Consider the following 17339-nt stretch of genomic DNA (forward strand, 5'->3'; position numbering starts at 1 on the left):
AGGGTCTCCTCCCGCTACAGAAGCTGGGCGCGCGCAGCGGCCTGAGAACCCTCGGGCGACGCGAAGGTTGGGCGCGCGTCGCGCCCCCGAGTGCCGCACCCTCGCCGGTCACCGCCCAGCCAACAGCGCTAGCTGGGGTTCTGCCCCGGGAGCCGCCGCCGCCCGCGTCCACGCCCCGAGCCCGCCGCCGCGGCCGGCTCCGCCCCCTCCGAGACCGGCAGCGCGCTCCTGCGGCTCCGAGCCGTGTCTCGGGCACGCGCGCCGGCGGCGGAGCCGCAGTTAAAATGGTCCGAGCAGGACTCGGCGTAGCCTCCGCCGCGACGCTGAATGAGGCGGCGAGCCGGGTCCGGACTGGTCGTCAAGCCGGCAGACTCACTCGCTTTCTCCCTCCTGTTTCCAAAGCTCGGCCCACCGTTCTCCGGGCTTCCCGGGGCAAAGAATGTAGACCCGGTCGGGCGCCCGCCGCCCGCCCCCACCGTCGCGTGTGCCCGCGTGTGCGCAGGGCAGGGCGGGCGACCCCTAGACCCTCCCATCCTCCTCCGCGGGGCCTTCTATAGGGGCCGCCTTCTCTCCAAGGAGCCGCCTAACCGCTCGAGCCAGAAGGGGCCTCGCTGTCGCCGCCGGCGCCCTCTCCTCAGGCTGCCCCGCCGGATGCCCGCCAAGGCGCCTCGCCCCGGAGCCGGGACTGCTTCTTCCGCGGGCCTTGCATGCTCTGCTTTATCATGCACAGCCCCGACGCGCCCGCCCCCGCCGGCCCAGAGCAGGAGCCGCCGCTCTCGCTGCCGCCGCCTCTCAGGACCTGGTCAGACGCTACGCGGCCCTGGCCTTCGAGGACTGCGCCGCCGCCGCCGCCCGCCGCTGCCCGCCGCTTTCTGCTGTCCTCGGCCGCCGCTGCCGCCGCGGCTCCGCTTCGTCGCCTGCTTCCTGCTGCAGAGAGCTGGGGCTGGCCGCGGCTGCCGCCTGGGAACAGCAGGGCTGGAGCCTCTTCCTGGCCAACGTGGGGTCCTTGCGCTTCCTGGGGCCGCCCGCCGCCTTGCAGCTCTTCCGGGGGCCGCCCGCCGAGCCCCCTGCGGGCCCTGAGATAAGTGTGCAAGCGGAAGGGGGCCGGGGTCCCCGCCTGCACCTCTTGCAAGCAGCCCCGCTGTGGCGGAGGGGGCTGCGGCGGCGGGGGCGGCGGGGGCGGCGGGGCGGGTCTGCGGGGGGAGGTGCCTCTCCGCCGCGCCCCCCTGGCGCCTGCTGCTGCCAGGCCCCGGAGCAGCTAGCGCCACAGCCGCTTTGCTCCCCGCCCTCGTCCCTCCTTTCCAAAAGCGCACCCATCGAGGCCGGCGGGGACGCTGTCTGAGCCGGGCCACCGCCCCCTCTTCCGCTCAGCGGCAGCTGGAATACGGTGAGGCGAACGGTCAGGAGCCCCCGAAAATCCCTGGGACTGTCACAGGGAGCCGCCCCCCGAAATCCCAGACATCAACCAGCTGCCGCCGTCCATCCTGCTTAAGGTGGGTCTGAGCGAGAGGTGCAGAGAGGCTCCCTATTCCCTAAACCCAGGCCCCCGCCTCTGAGGTTTTATCTCCCCTCCCCTTCTGCGCAGGGGAGGGGTCCCTGACAGCTGGGGGAGGTCCGAAGGGAAGACCGAGGGAAGCCATGAGTGCTTGTGGTCGGGACCAGGTTAGAAGTACAAAAATTTGGAGTCTAGGTAATTTAGCTTTTTCATAGCCTTAATCTATGCACAATTCAGGGTTCATGTGTTATTAGATTCCTACTGCATTGGTTTATAAACTATTTGTAGGTTTTATATACCTACATGTGTGAAGTATAGATAACATACATTATGTAGGGAGGGAAGGGGTAATTTGTGCATTGGCTATTTCGTGGGTAAAGGCTTACTCAGTATTTGAAAGTCTTTGAACAGTACTTTTAGGTTGCATAGCTGTTGGTTGATAGCAGTTAACTTTCACTGAGTGTTTACAATCATCAGTCACTCTGCCAGGGTTTTATATACATGTATTATTTATTCCTCAAGTTCGTGCTTCGAGACAAATAGTGTTTTTTGTTTTATAGGAGGAAAAAACTAACTTTTCAGTGTGTTTTGGGACAAAACTTTTAGTAGTGTGTCAGGCAGAAATGGGTTTTGCTCCTGTGGAATTAACAATCTAGAGGTGCTTGAAGTTGTTGAATGATTTGTACAAGGTCATGCACATTAAGGGCAAATTTGGGTTTTAAACTAGGGCATTTAAACCAACTTCCCTTAGCAAACCTCATTTGTTGATGTTATTTTGTATTGCCTTCGTACGTTTTTATCCTTACGTAAAAGCATGCAGATTACCAGGACAGCTGTGTTTCTTGTGGAGAGAGGTGATGAAGAAGAGTGTCCTACATGTAGGGCCTTTGTCACTTTAAAGAGGTTACTAATTTTACAGTTTTGTCAATGCTAGTGACAATTTTAGGTATGTGGTAGTTGTATTTTTTTTCAATATTGTTTGATGGTCTTTATGTGACCATGCTCATCTCTTTCTTTCTGGAGTTTAATATATAAACCTCTTTACATTGATATTTAAGATTAGTCAGAAATAAACATAAGAATTTAGCTACTTTTGTTAAAGTAACTGCCATGAATTACAATTGTCTTTGACACCAGTATACATTTTTAAATTAGATTTTTTGCACTTTTTTTTTTCACTAGTTAATAGATTACATATTGTCATCTTAGAAATAGTTGTTCAAGTTACAAAATTAAAGCATATAAAGTAGACATTCAAACAATGAGACTGCAAACAGTTCTGTTCAATGATCCAACAAAACTCAGTAACATGGTTATCTATCTTATACACTTAAATATACATGCAGTTATATCCTTTAGAGCACTTTCTTTTTCTCTCTCTTTTTTTTTTTTTTTAAATTTTATTTAAGGAGAAAAGAAAAAAAAAGCAGGGAAAGGGTACAAGTTATACAGATTTACAGAAAAAAATGAACAGTAGGAAATCACTAGTTAATGGATTACATATTGTCATCTTAGAAATAATTGTTCAAGTCACAAAATTAAAGCTTGTAAAGTGGACATTCCATCAATGATACTGCAAACAGTTCTGTTCATTGATCCAATAAAACTCTGTGATATCATTTTCTATCTTATATACTTAAATATACATGCAGTTATATAGTTTGGAGCACTTTCTTTTCCTCTCTTTTGTACCATGACTATTACACATTTTGGGTTTCATTGCTCCCACGGTTCTTATTACTTTTTTGGAAGAGAGTAAAACCAAATGTGACATAACAGAACAGAATTGGTCAAGTCAAAAGGGTGGACATAATAGATAATGTAAAAACATAATACAAGGTGATCAACAATGGTTACCATAATGCCTCCCGCTATCTCTAATAGAATTGCCTATATCGTTAGTTATAATACAATTGAACAAAACAGTAAAGAATAAAACCGACAAAACCATTTGAATCTATTTTATTGTGATATTAATGCTCTTCTGAATAATACAGTGCAGGAGTGGAAAGGCTTCTATTTCAGTTATCAAAATATAATGCTTTAAGCATTATTGAGGTACATCTGTCAAAAGAATAATTGTTTACTCTGTGGGTAAAGTGCATTTTAGGGCAGAGGAAACTAAGTTCTCTAAACCCCTGGATGACATGGGCAAATAAAATATCAGCAGATACTTGCTATAGAGTTTTCACTGGCAAGTAAGACTTTTTAAAAACAAACCAAAACAAAAAACCAGGTACTTCTTTCAACCTCAGCCACTACCTAAATAGAGAACATTTTAATATCAAAAAGGCCAAAAAGACACAATCTCATAATAAAGAGTACTATGGAGTAAATTTTTCCTATTTATTACATTGTTCTTTTTTGTACTTTTGTTGTGGATTGTAGCAGACTTGGCCTATGGAACGTTAGGAATTCCCCATGGATTTGCACTGTTATATTGGGTTATTGGACATGTTATCCAGATTTCCATTCCACATGCCTGTTAGAAACTTGAATAAACGTTCTCTAAATCTTGTGATACTAGTGGTATTCATTATGAAGTGAGTTAAATTGTCTGGGATGAGTTGAGATAAAGACTTGTCAAGCATCTGCCAAACCAAGTAGAACTTTCGGAGAGCAGAGTTGCTGTGTATCAAGATCTTATTCATTGCTATATAATATTCAGTAAGTATTAATAAATGAATGAATAAATCAGGAGTTTAGAATCTGGGTAAGACTGAGTGACTGTGCCATATAACTAAGAGAAGTTCTGAGAAATGTTAGTGTTTGAGTTCCTATTAATTGAGCCATATGATGGTGAAAGACGTCTTTGTGCTTTTGGTCAGGATTGGAGGTGTTTGGCTCGGAAAAGACAAGACTTAGGGAGTTGTGCCAAGTTTTTCCCAGTATTAGCAGGGTTGTTGCATAGAAAAGCATAGATCCCTCACCTACGTTGGAAAATGTTCTTAGAAAGCATACCTCACTACCCCTGATAAGGTTTAATAGCCTTCCCTATGGTACTGCTTCTTATGAATAGGCAAATTGATACTGCTGTTATAAAAATGAGGAAGCAGAAGAGTTTGGGAGAGAAATAAGAGGAAATGTGGCTTTTGAAGAGATGATTTGAAGTAAAGCAGCTATTTGCTTAATTTTTCCCAGGTATGACAGAAAAGAAAAACTGAATTCTGTTGACTTTGGTAGGCTAATTTTGAGTCATTATCAGGTTTTTTCCTTTTCTTTTTATATAAATAATAAAATTTCTTACTTTGAAATATCCAAATAGTGAAGTAAAGCAAAAATTTGTCTTGCTTCCACCCCCTACTCTCCCAGTGATTTCTATTCCAGAGGTAACCACTATTAACAATTTAGATTATTTTTCTAGACCTGTGCTGTCTGGTATATTAGGCACTAGCTACATGTATTTAAATTTAAAGTAAAACTTAAAATTCAGTTTTTCAGTTTTAGTGCATTTCAGAAATCTATAGTCACATGTGGTTCATGGCTACTGTCCTGGACTGTACAGATATAGAACATTTCTGTCACTGAAGAAAGTGCTATATAAAGTCTTCATATTTTTTTCATAAATAGCATTAGAATGTGCGTGTGTTACAATTTGTTTGTTTACAATATTGTTTGATGGTCTGTATGTGAGCATACAGTTTTTTTCATTCTTTGTAACTGCTATTTAGTAACCTATAGTATTATACCATACTACTTTCTACTACTGTTTCTTGCTTTTTGTTATTAAGAACAATGAGCATTATTCTTAATAAGAACTGTTCTTGATATATATATATATATATATATATATATATATATATATAAAGGGTATATTCAAGGATATATATATATATATATATATATAAACAGTGCTTATGCATTGTTTTAAACAGTCTCTTATGCACATGTGGTTATATTTTTCTAGAGTATATTTCAGGAAGTGGAACTTTAGTGTCAAAGAGCGTGTATGTTTGGAACTCTATTTAGAAAATTTTCCTAATACTTAGAGCTGTCTAAAAATGAAGTGAGTTCTTAAAATATAAAGTAGGACTTACTAAAAATAATTATATTAATTTCAGAACAGGAAGACATTTTTTTAGACCTTTTGGTCATTATTTCTCTTTTTTTAATGCATACACAGATATGAATGGTTAAGTAAATTTGCTTACCCTGAGGCATTATAGTGAATGGCACCCTTTGGCTGGATCCCAGCTCACTGATTCCAAATTTAGAGATCTTTTCAAAGTATTGTTTAAGAAGCCCTGTATACTCGCTTAGGGATTTTATGAAAGGGATTCCTGAATTGTGTGGGCTTATGCCACATAACTTCTAAACCACTGATATGCAATTAATTTTATAATTGGACCAATAGGGTTGAGTGTGGCCTTTAAATACAGAAATCTGAGAAGTAAAGAATGGCTCTTCAAAGGTCAGCTGTGGGAGTAGCATTTTTCTTCAGTGTTTATACCTGTTAGTCTTTGGTTACTAGATTATTTTGCATCAAATTAAGTAGGTTTTGCCTTTGCTACTTGTTGCTTATGTAACTTGAGCAACTCTACCTACTGAAATTACAAGTAGATTTTCATATGGCAGAACTACAATGCAACAAGTTTTTTTTTTTTTTTACCTAGTTCCTATGTCAGTATTTTGGTATGTTGAGGCCTACATTTAAATATTAGAGATTTTTTTTTGATGCTTTTATGTTTAAGTTATCCCGCTCTGTCAGCAGACCTGTTTCTTTCTAAAGTAGGCTTGGAGAGCGGGGAGATCTAAAATCTATCACTATTCTTAGAAAACTATTTCACAAACATTTGCCCCTGATATTTTCAGTAGATATTGAATTCTTATTTTTTTAGGTTCATAACCAACAGTTGATTCGGTGGTCAAGGCAGTTTTATGAGAGAATTGTGCTTTAAAGGAAAATTTAAGTACCTGATCTATTTTTTTTTTCTGGATATGAAAATAGGAACAAATGTATGGGAAATGAAAGTCAAAGGAAAAACATAATCCCACTTTTTGAAGTGTAGATTTCTAGTGTAAGTGGGAGGAAGAATTAGGTTAATATGTACTCTTTCATGAATGCTTGATTTAAGGTTCTGTTTACCAAATTACCTTTGAAGGGATGAATAACGGTTTAAAGTTAATACTGAAATGAACTTTTGGAAGTCAGATTTATAGTTCTTTTTTTTCCAGAGGATACAAAGTGGTCTTGATTAGTCTATGAAAAAGAGAGTTTCGTTAGCTTCTCATTTTTTTCACTTTTTTATTGGTGACATAGATTGATGGATTTTGTTTTAGTAGATTTGTAGGTGCACATACTTGGATTATTTTCACCTCCCACTCCATTTGCCCTGACTTCCCCCCCTAGTTTTGTGTTTTTGGGGGGAGTTTCTGTGCCTATCTTTAGTTCACATTGATCCTACTTATTACCTACGCTTACACCCCCCTCCCTTTCTTTTGTCCAGTAGCCCCCTTCTACTTTTTGTCATATGTTTTAATTTCTATGCTTTAGAGAGAACATGCAATATTTGTGTGAGTCTGGCTTGGTTCACTCAACGTGATGGTTTTCAGACTCATTCATTTTCCTACAAATGACAAAATTTTGTTGTTATGGGTGAATAGTACTCTATTGTGTTTGTGTGTGTATGTGTGTGTGTGTGTGTGCACATGCACGCACGTGTGTGTGTATTCTTTGTCCATTTATGTGTTGATCTGATCTCATCTGTTTACTTCACATCTATGAATTCTGTCATTTTTGGTGCTTTGTCCTGAGTAGCTGTTGCCTTTCTTTGTCAACTTGATTGACAACCAGGTTGTATTCTTGATAGGGAAAGAGAGAAAGCGTAAGTGAGGGTTTTTCATATTAGCATAGCAGGTTCTAAAATAGAGGCTTAATCTTTGATCATATATTTTATTTTATGCTTATCATCCACTTGCTGAATTCCTTTTCTCTTGAATGAAATTGTTCTAGATCTATGTGAATTTAGCAAATGATGTATGTATTGTGATGCTCTTCTTTTACAAAAGAGAAAACGTTTACAGAAGACACTCAAAGAAAGGACTAGCCAAACAAGGTGCTGCTCACACACAAGGACCATGCTTTGCATACTATTTATTAATGGATAAATTTATCTTTGAAGGCTTGTCTTTTAAACAAATAATCTAGTCTCCCAAAGGCTTTATTTTCTCATATAAAATGAGAATGAGCAGGATTTAGAGCTATGAAGAATTTAGTTTATCCTTACCACAGAAGGCAAGTATAAAGTGGCACAATTGCCTAAAAGTATTAAGTTCTGGAAGTTAACCAAAGGTAGACAAAAAATTGGAAAGCACTTATTGTTAGGAAACTTTCAGAGCTTCAGGTAAGAATATTGTAGTGAAAGTCCATTACATTTTTTTTTTTTTTTTTAATCGGTACTAGGGATCGAACTCACAGCTGCTTGCTTGCAAGGCAGGCACTTATGCCGCTGAGCTAAATCCCCAGCCCCATGTCCATTACATTTTTGCATGGGGCCTTTACTGTGACCTCTTATACTAGCCCTTGTGGCAAGAATTGTAGTTGAAAAGCCAGCAGCTTTGCTGCCAGAGGACTAACTCATATTATGACAATGAATAAAAAATCTGTACATGTCTGCTAAAAGTGGTGAAAAATGTAGGAAACACACAAATTCAAACCACGTATTTGTTAGTCTGAGAGTGTGCTGATAGTGGAAGACTAGCTATAAATCAACTAGGCAGACTGGAAGTGAGAGAACCATAAGGGACAATCTCCCCACACATTCTGGTTTATTGTAAAACTTATGTGTCTGTATATGTGAGAGTGGGTGATAGTTGGAGGTGCTGAGAATGTCTAGCAGAAAGCAAGTGTCATTGTCAAGGCAGATTTAAAAATTGGATAGATCAGCAAGCTCCGTCCCCCAATTTGATAATCCTAGTTGGGAGGCTGAGGCAGTAGGATCACAGATCCAGGCAGGCCTGATTGTGTAATTTACCAAGACCCAAAAAGATTTTTTGAAAAAAATCAAAAGGCCTGGGAATGTAGCACAGTGCAGTACTGAGTTCAATCCCTACAACGTTATAGAAAAAAATTGTCTAATTAGTCAGATGTAGTGGTGCATGCCAGTATACATAGACCATCATTAGTTTACTTATTTAAGATTTCTGCTGGTTCTAATCTTGTGCTGAATCCCTATAATGAATTTAGTTATTGTATGATTCTGTTTCAGAATGTTTTTTTTTTTCTCACAAGTTTTACTTCTTATGCATATTTTGTATTTGATGAGATATCTCTACATCTCTGTTTGATTCTCTGTTTTTCTCTTATTCCTTGTGGTATAGTGTAGGGAGCTGCGCGACAGCCCCATTGCTGCCTCCCTGCCTCTCTGTCTCCTATGGGCACTGGGTCTGCCTACATTAACCATAATCCTCTCCTGCTTATGCCACATACCCGGACGTGACGATGACCCTGTTGTATTCACCCCCGTAGCCTCTTCCTGTCCTATCTCCCGCCCTTGGCCTATAAAAGATGTAATCACTTCCGGAATAAAATGAGACTTGATTGGAACCTCTCAACTTGTCTCCATCTCTCTTACCTCTTGCCCAGCCCCCCATCCTGGTCCTCTCTCCAGGAGAGGCCCATAGATTGATTCACGGGCCAGATCAGTATAGAGGATTGAACCAATGCATGCTAGGCAAGCACTTTACCACTGAGCTTCATGCCCAGTCTTCCTTTAATGTTTTTGTACATGGTTGCCTTTACCTCTTTGAGTATGTCTTAATTATTGCTTTATTGTCTTTGTCAAAATAAGTTCAATAACTGAATTTCTTCCTAAGGAGTTTTTATTAAGTTCCTCTTGTGACCAGGTCATGCTTCCTTGTTCTTTGCATAACTCTCATATAAGTGCACCTATCTATCTGTCTAAGCAGATAGATATAGAGAGATAGATAATTCGATTTAATTTTGTTACATATATTTAATTGTGTGTCATATATATGTTTTAAAGTAGACACTAAATATTTTAGTAAAACAATTCTGGGAATCAAGGTCTTTCCCCTCTCTAGGATTTATTATTGCTGCTTTTGGTTTCTGCTGTTTCCTTGTGTCTTTTCTGGACTAATTTCATGACATCTGGTTCTTGTATGTAGTCTCTGAAGTCTTTGTTTAGTTTACTAATTCGCTAGTGATTTGACAGAGATACCCTTATTGAAACTCAGTTGCCTTTTCTTGATTAAATACTTTCCTGGTTTCTATAAATCTTTTATCCATTCTAAAGCTTTAATGTAGTTGATGACAGGTTTTGTCCATTTATGCTGTTTTTGTTAAAGAATAGACTTGAAATTCTTTCTTCTGTAATTTTTGCTGATGTCATGTAACACTTGTGAATAAACTTTATCAAAGAAGACATTACAAGAAAAGTTAGAAGATATTTCAAACTGAGCAGTACATATCAAAATTTATGAGATGTAGCTAAAGTGTCAGAAGGAATGCATAACTTGTAGTGCATGTATTGTAAGACACAGGCCTCAGACTGTAGACCTGGGCAAGCCAAATATGCTGCCAGTTTTTGTAAATAAAGTTTTATCAACACACAGCCATGCATAAAAGGGTTGTGCAGGCTGTATGCCAGTAAAGCTTTATTTATTTATTTTATTTTTGGGGGCTAGAAGGATGGGATTTCTGTCATTGATCCATAGGCACCTTGGCTGCTATGTAAGTTTCTGTGACTGGGGCTGCTTTCTTGATGAAGGAATCGGAAAAAAGTAATGAGGAGTCCTTGCATCCTCTTTAGACCACAGAGTTCTATTTCCTTTTCTTTTAGCCAGAAGGTTCCTGCACAGCTGCCACATTGTATTTCTACTGAGGTAGCATTTAGGATATGAGACCTGGAAGAAAAAAGAGAGAGGAAAGAAAACAAAACATGAAGATTCTACTCACATTCTGTGTCTTTTTCGTGGTCCTTTGGTGCAGAAAGGTAGCCTCTCTCTTTTTTTGGTATCAGGGTTTCGAACTCACAACTGTGTGCCTGCAAGGCAGGTGCTTATGCCGCTGAGCTAAATCGAGGGCGAGGTGGTCTTTCTATATAGAATTTTTGCCTGTTGTGTCTGCACAGCAGTTGTGCCTGCACAACAGTTTTGCAAAGGACTACCCTAATTTCCCACGAGGAGAGAAAAGGAAAAACAGACAAATGAACAAACTTTCAGACAAACCACAAACACTCATTCCTGTTTTTCTGTCATTTTTCAGATTTTTGCTCTGCTCTGTAGCCCACCCATTATTAACTTTTTTAGTCTTGAGGTACTTGTTTTTAGTATATTGTCCAGCGGTTTCAGTTATAAGAACTGTGAGTGAAAGGCTGTAATAGGCTTACTACATGTTTGCTGCTATCAGAGCTGCATTCATTAGGGGATTCTTATGCATATTCTTTTCTTCTCAGTGGATCCTTTGTTTAGGAAGTTCAGGCAGTTGTTTTCCTAAGACTCAAGATTTGAACATACTAGATATTCTAGAGTAGATGTCTACATTTTCTGATTGTACAGAGGTAAGTCATTTCAGCGCATAGTTATAGTAGCAGTTGTTTATGCTCTGCCTACTCCTTCTCAGTTTCAGAACTGTTCACAAACTATCTACTCTCAGATTTGCACCGTGGCCCTGCTAGGTAAGGTGCAAGGATAATAGCTAGTGTCTGTTAGTATCAAAAGCTTCATGGTTGAACTTGTCACTACCCGAACAGAGAAGTTTGAAAAAAGAATCTGCTCTGACTTTGCTCTATAGTCCAGCTGAAAATTTGACTTAAAAAAACCTGTAAAGGCTGAGATTGAGTCGCATGGCACTTCTCACCAAGGACACAAAGGGGTAACACTTTAGTGCAAAGTGCCACTCCTGCCCAGACAACATATGGTGCTTGTGTTTGTGCATTAAAACATTCCTCATTGGGCTTCTTTGATGTGTATGTGTGTATTTGTGTAAAATACCATAGCCATGGTGCTGAGAAAAGTTGGTGATACTAGCGATAAGCTTAGAGGAAAACTTTTGAGAACCATGTAGAGTTAAAGCAAGAGTTAAAGAAAGAAATTATCACAAAACTTGTTAATGTTCTGGAAAAATGAATTTATAAATGTAACTTTTGGATCTCAGAACTAGTGGTTTTCCATTTTTCTTATGGGAAAAATATGTTTAGTTCTCAAACCTCTTGGTTTTTCAACATAAATTTGGAGTAAATTGAGTTGGATAACTGAGGTATCCCTGTATTCTGTACGCAGTTTGCTTTGCAAAATTTTATTACCTTTCATTGCTGTGGTACATTTGCTGGCACTGTGAACATTGTTGTATTATGTTGCGTGAACTCCACCTTTATTTAGATTTTACCTGTTTCCTTTAATGTCCTTTTCTGTCCGAGGATCTAATTCAGGATTGCATTACTTATCATTTTGCATTAATCTTTCTGGACTGTGGTAGTTTCTCAGTTTTTTCTTGTTTCTCAAGACTGAATATTTTGAGGAGTTTTGATGAGGTGTTTTGTAGAATGGCCCACATTAGGTGTGTATGTTTTTCCCAGTAAGAGATTGGAATTATGGATTTGTAGAAAAAGATATTGTAGAGGTAGTGTGCTTTTCTTATGATTTGTTCTTTTTTGTATTAAATTGCATATAAAATGTTTAGATAATTCCAAGGTCAAATTAGAGATCTTTAATCTCACTTTCATTCCTCTTCCTAGTCTTTTTTCTCTTTCCCTAAAGATAAGCAGTCTTTATTGGTTTTTGGCTTATCCTTCTAATCTTTTTAAAATACAAACAAATACACAGACTCATGCATACATACATGCTGGCATCCCTTAGTTCTCTCCCCCTTCAGCCCCTGTTCTTAGCTCCTGTATAGAGTAACACTTCACAATGACTTTCCTATGGCTACTTGTATTCAAGATGATTTCCTTATTTTAAGTAATTAATTTTCTAACTAATTAAAGCCTTTTCCTATGCCTGGGCAATGTTTACTACATATATGTTTTCTTTTAATTACAGATATTTTCCAATTTGTCCCTGGATGAACGTTGCATTTCTGCATCATTGGTTTGCAAGTATTGGCGTGACCTTTGTTTAGATTTCCAGTTTTGGAAGCAATTGGATCTTAGTAGTTGTCAACAGGTATGGAAATTTGACCTACTGAGTTTAAAAAAAAAAAAAAAAAAAACTCCTTCCTCTTAAAAAAATCTCTTCTATGTTGTTGTTCAAGGTAGTTCAAATGGCTACAGTATACAATTTTGTGCTTTCTTAGTGTATTTTGGAAAAATTCAAGTTGAAGCTAGGTTATCATAGTGAACAAGATAGTTTTAAGCATACATAGGTTATTTAGGTTCTTTTAAAATATTTATCATATTTCGTTATGTCTTTCCTCTTTTTCCTTTGACTTTTTTTTTTTTTTCTTTGTACTGGGAATTGAACTCAGGACCTGGTGCTTGCCAGGCAGGCACTGTGCCACTGAGCTATATCCCCAGCCTTGACTTTTTAAAATTAGTAAACAGTTCCTTTTTGTGGAGAGGTTGCAATAGTTTAACAGTAGAAACTGATGGCAAACTTTTTGTGCATCTCTGCCTCTGTGCTGCGTACTGTTCTGAGGGCTTTATGCATAGTAACGCATTTGATCCTTGGAGCAATGCTATGAAGAGGTACTATTTCAGTGTTTCATGGCTGAAGAAATGAAAGTAACATATGCTCTTATTTAAAAACTTTCCTTTTGACAAATTTTCTAATTCTCCTATTACACAGTTGTTGTTGTTGTTGTTGTTGTTGTGTGTGTGTGTGTATTTATATATATATATGTATATATATATAAATTCATCTTGATAATTTATAATTCCTTTGCCTCCCTTTGTATGCCCCTCCCCAACCCCTTTTACTTCTCAAAATACCTGCCATAAAAGCTGGCACGGTGGCACACACCTATAATTCCATCAGTTGGGAGGCTGAGGCAGGAGAATTGTTTGCAAGTTCGAGAACAACATGGGTTATAAAGTGAGACCAAGGTCAGACTGAACTGCATAGTGAGACTGTCTCAAAAAGACAAAAACAAATCAAAGCAATACAAAAAAACCCAACTCCCCCCCAAAAAACACCTCACACACACAAAGAAATGCTGTCTTTCTGTTTTATACTGGCTTGCTTTAATTTTTAAAATTTATTTATATTTTGTTTTTAATAAGAAACTATGAAATTTAACTTTGTGTCTCACTTATTTTAGTTAACATGGTTTCAGATGTCATCCTTTTTTTTTTGCAAATAACATGTTTTCATTCTTTATGACCAAATAATAATCCATTTTATATTTATACCACATTTTTTTTATTCATGTTGATGGAATCCTGGAACTTATAGTGCTTATTGCAGTTTGTTGAAACATTTTAAATTCATACTTAAAACTTGATAGTATTTAGCATTAGAAATACATAAAAATACCCACTGAGAATAGGATTTTTTTGACTAATAAATCTGTTCTAAATGCCTCCTTGGAATATTACTCCCTTACTGAGATGTGGTTAGATATTTAACAACAAGCTTCCAAAAAAATGTTCTGATTTTTGCTGCTTGCCTACTTCTATGATATAAATCATTTTACCGTGGCTAATTTCAAGCTATGTATGTGATGCCAGTGAATTTAGATTTGGAAAGAAGCTCTCAGTTTATGTGGTTGAGTGAGTATAAGTCAGTTCTACACCACTGGTAGTTTATGTATGATGGTCGCATTTTGAACAGACGTGTTCCTGAGCATTTATATTAAATTAATTCAGTTTTTCTTTTCTGCTTATTGGTAAGAGTTTAAAATGATTGCAGAATTAGTTATTGCTTAAGTTCATGAAATTTGTGTATAGAGAGAATGATGTCAGTTGTGTCTAATAGAATAAAAAAATTGTGAAATAATCCATTTACCCTTTACTTCATTACTCTTCGATGTCAAAACTGTTTACAGCAAAATTACACCAAGAATGACTTTCTTCTGCTGATAGTAAGATTTGGAGATGAAAAAATAAAAGGAGGGGCTGGGGATTTAGCTCAGGGCACAAGCACCTGCCTTGCAAGAATGAGGTCATGAGTTCGATCCTCGGTACAAAAAAAAAAAAAAAAGAAAAAAGAAAGAAAGAAAAGGAGAAGTATATCACACTTTTAATCTTTCAGGGAGCAGTTTCCACTGATGCTGTTTTCAGAAAGCATAAACAAACAGTTTTATTTTTGGCTCTTACTCCTCCCGTTTTTCAGCTGTCTATTTTGTTTTTCTTTTTCCATTTTAAATTTCATGTGAATTTTCCTTCTCTGTTATTTTTACCCCAAGGACTTAAATAACATTAACTTTGTTTCCCTTTCAAGTGTGATGATTGGTCAGGGAACATGTAGAGATTGACTTTTTAAAAAATTCTGATATCTGTGTGTATATTTTGTCTGATAAATTGTAAGATTATTATGTTCTGAATACATTTTTTGACATGGACATTTCTATAGAATTTTTGGTATTTTGAAATACAATATATATTTTCTATGCTATGAATTAATTACATATGTGTTAGTATCCTGATAGTAGTAAAACAATTGAAATTAAACCTATAGTATTATGTGATATCATGTGTAAAAAAATCAGCGTTTGGGGCTGGGGATTTAGCTCAGCGGCCTAAGTACCTGCCTTGGAAGCAGGCAGTCGTGGGTTCGATCCCTGGTACCGATAAAAAAAGGAAAAAGACAAAAAAAAAAATCAGCGTTCATATAGCATGACTGATGTACATTATTTGTTGATTTAAAAGTGGAAAACACCACATTTAAAATCCCAATGCAGTTTTGTTCATGGTAAATTTTTGGTAAGCTTTAAGTTTAAACTAAAGTGAGTTTTTCCCCAAAAAGGATGAATTTTTTGGCTTTCATTGAAAATGAATACACACATTTTTCCTTGGTATTTTCTCACATTGCTTCTGATACCCAAGGCATAGTTTCTTTTACATTAATAACCAATATTACATCACCTGAGCATCCAATTCAGTTCATTTCTGACATTATCTGCCAAGGTTAGCATATTCCTCACAAGTTAAGGGTCTGAACAGAGTGCCTCCACTTCAGATGTCAGTTGCAAATCTCTGGAGCCTCCTATAGCTCTGATTGAAGAGCTATAAATTTCGAGAGTTCCTCCAGTGAGACCTCAGGTTTTATAAGGAGCTAAACATATTGAACTCAGGAAAACTTACATTTACTGATTTATTATAGTGAATGTAACTCAGGAACAACCAAACAGAAATGTGTCATAAGGCAAGGTATGTCACCCTCCTGGCACATGGATGTGTTTCTCAATTTAGAGGCTCTTTGAATATCCTTTTGAGGAGTTCTTATTACCTAGATATAGCCCCTCCTGAAAAACAACACCCTTTGTTCACCTGGTTAGTCTTTATGGTAGCCAACCCCATACTGAAGCACTGTCTAGTGGCAGACTCTGAGGCAGCTAGTTCTGACACTGGTGTGGTCCAAGGATTTGTTATAAATAACAAATGACATGAGCAATCAGGAAATTCTGAGAGTTTTAGAAGCTCTGTCAGAAAGTGGAGGATAGAGAGCAAACATACATATTTTTATCATACCACAGTTCTTGTTATGCTTTAATTTTAAGGCTTTTCTTTTTGTTATATAGTTATTCTGTGATCTAATGAATATTATGGGAGAAATTTAAAATGTAACTTTCTGCTTTTAGGAACAATTTAAATTTATTGCTTTCTTTCTCTCCCAGGTCACTGATGAATTATTGGAAAAAATTGCATCAAGAAGTCAGAATATAATAGAAATCAACATTTCTGATTGTCGCAGTATGTCTGACACTGGCGTATGTGTTCTAGCATTTAAGTGTCCTGGACTACTTAGGTATACAGCGTACAGGTGTAAACAGCTTTTTGACACCTCTATTATTGCGGTTGCCTCTCACTGTCCTTTACTTCAAAAAGTACATGTAGGCAACCAGGACAAACTTACTGATGAAGGACTCAAACAGGTAAATTTGAACACTTATGCAATGATTTTATTCAGTAATTCAAACTGTTCTTTTGAAGCAATACTTTAAGAGTTTTCATATTAAAATTAATGCTTACAGCCTAAAGTGAGTCATTTTACACACCATGAATATTTACTTAGGTTTGTGAACTAGAGTGTTTTGTAGTAAGTGCATCAGCTTCTGTGGTGAGCCACAGACTCATACTAATTTATGAGTTTTTTGAAAAAGATTTAGTGTGACGTTTTACATTAAGTAACAGTATGTAGTTTGGGTCAGTAGTTTGGGTAGAGCTAAAATTTAAGTTTCAGTTTTTCCTTTCGGTTACTAGATGACTTGCTTATATGCTTTAAAATACTGAGTATTTTAAGACGTAAAGTGGAGGTCCAATTCGAAGTGTATAAAATCAGTAAAAACGTAGTATTTACCTATGTGTGGCCTAATAATTTTATTGAAAGTAGATTTATATGTACTTTCTTTTTGAGATACTTTCCTTTAGAAATGGGATTTAAAGCTTTTTCACTGAACCAGTGAAGATCCTTAAGTTTAAACCTAATGAATTCATTGAAAACTCAGTATTTAGAAGAACCTCAGATTACTGTCCTAATTCTGTCCTACTGACTACTAAGTTTGTCAGTTCAATTTGTGTATTAAGAATGTTCCTGGGCTGGGGATTTAGCTCAGCGGCATAAGCACCTACCTTGCAAGCAGGCAGTCGTGAGTTTGATCCCTGGTACCGATAAAAAGGAAAAAGACCCAAAAAAAAAAGTATGTTATCAATTTATGAAGGAGGCTCTTTCATTATAAAGGCAAATTGTCCAGTTATAGTCATTTATTTTAATACTTTTCCTGGTC

The 17339-nt window shown here is 38.3% G+C and overlaps 1 pseudogene; it reads left to right on the forward strand.

Moving 5' to 3' along the window:
- The first annotated feature begins 44 nt into the window (after window positions 1–44).
- LOC134475308 (F-box/LRR-repeat protein 17-like) overlaps window positions 45–17339 on the forward strand; it is an 84902-nt pseudogene continuing 67607 nt past the window's right edge.

This window comes from Cavia porcellus, unplaced genomic scaffold, assembly GCF_034190915.1.
Source record: "Cavia porcellus strain 051 isolate PalLab524CR breed Dunkin Hartley unplaced genomic scaffold, mCavPor4.1 scaffold_2, whole genome shotgun sequence".
Classification (NCBI taxonomy): domain Eukaryota; kingdom Metazoa; phylum Chordata; class Mammalia; order Rodentia; family Caviidae; genus Cavia; species Cavia porcellus.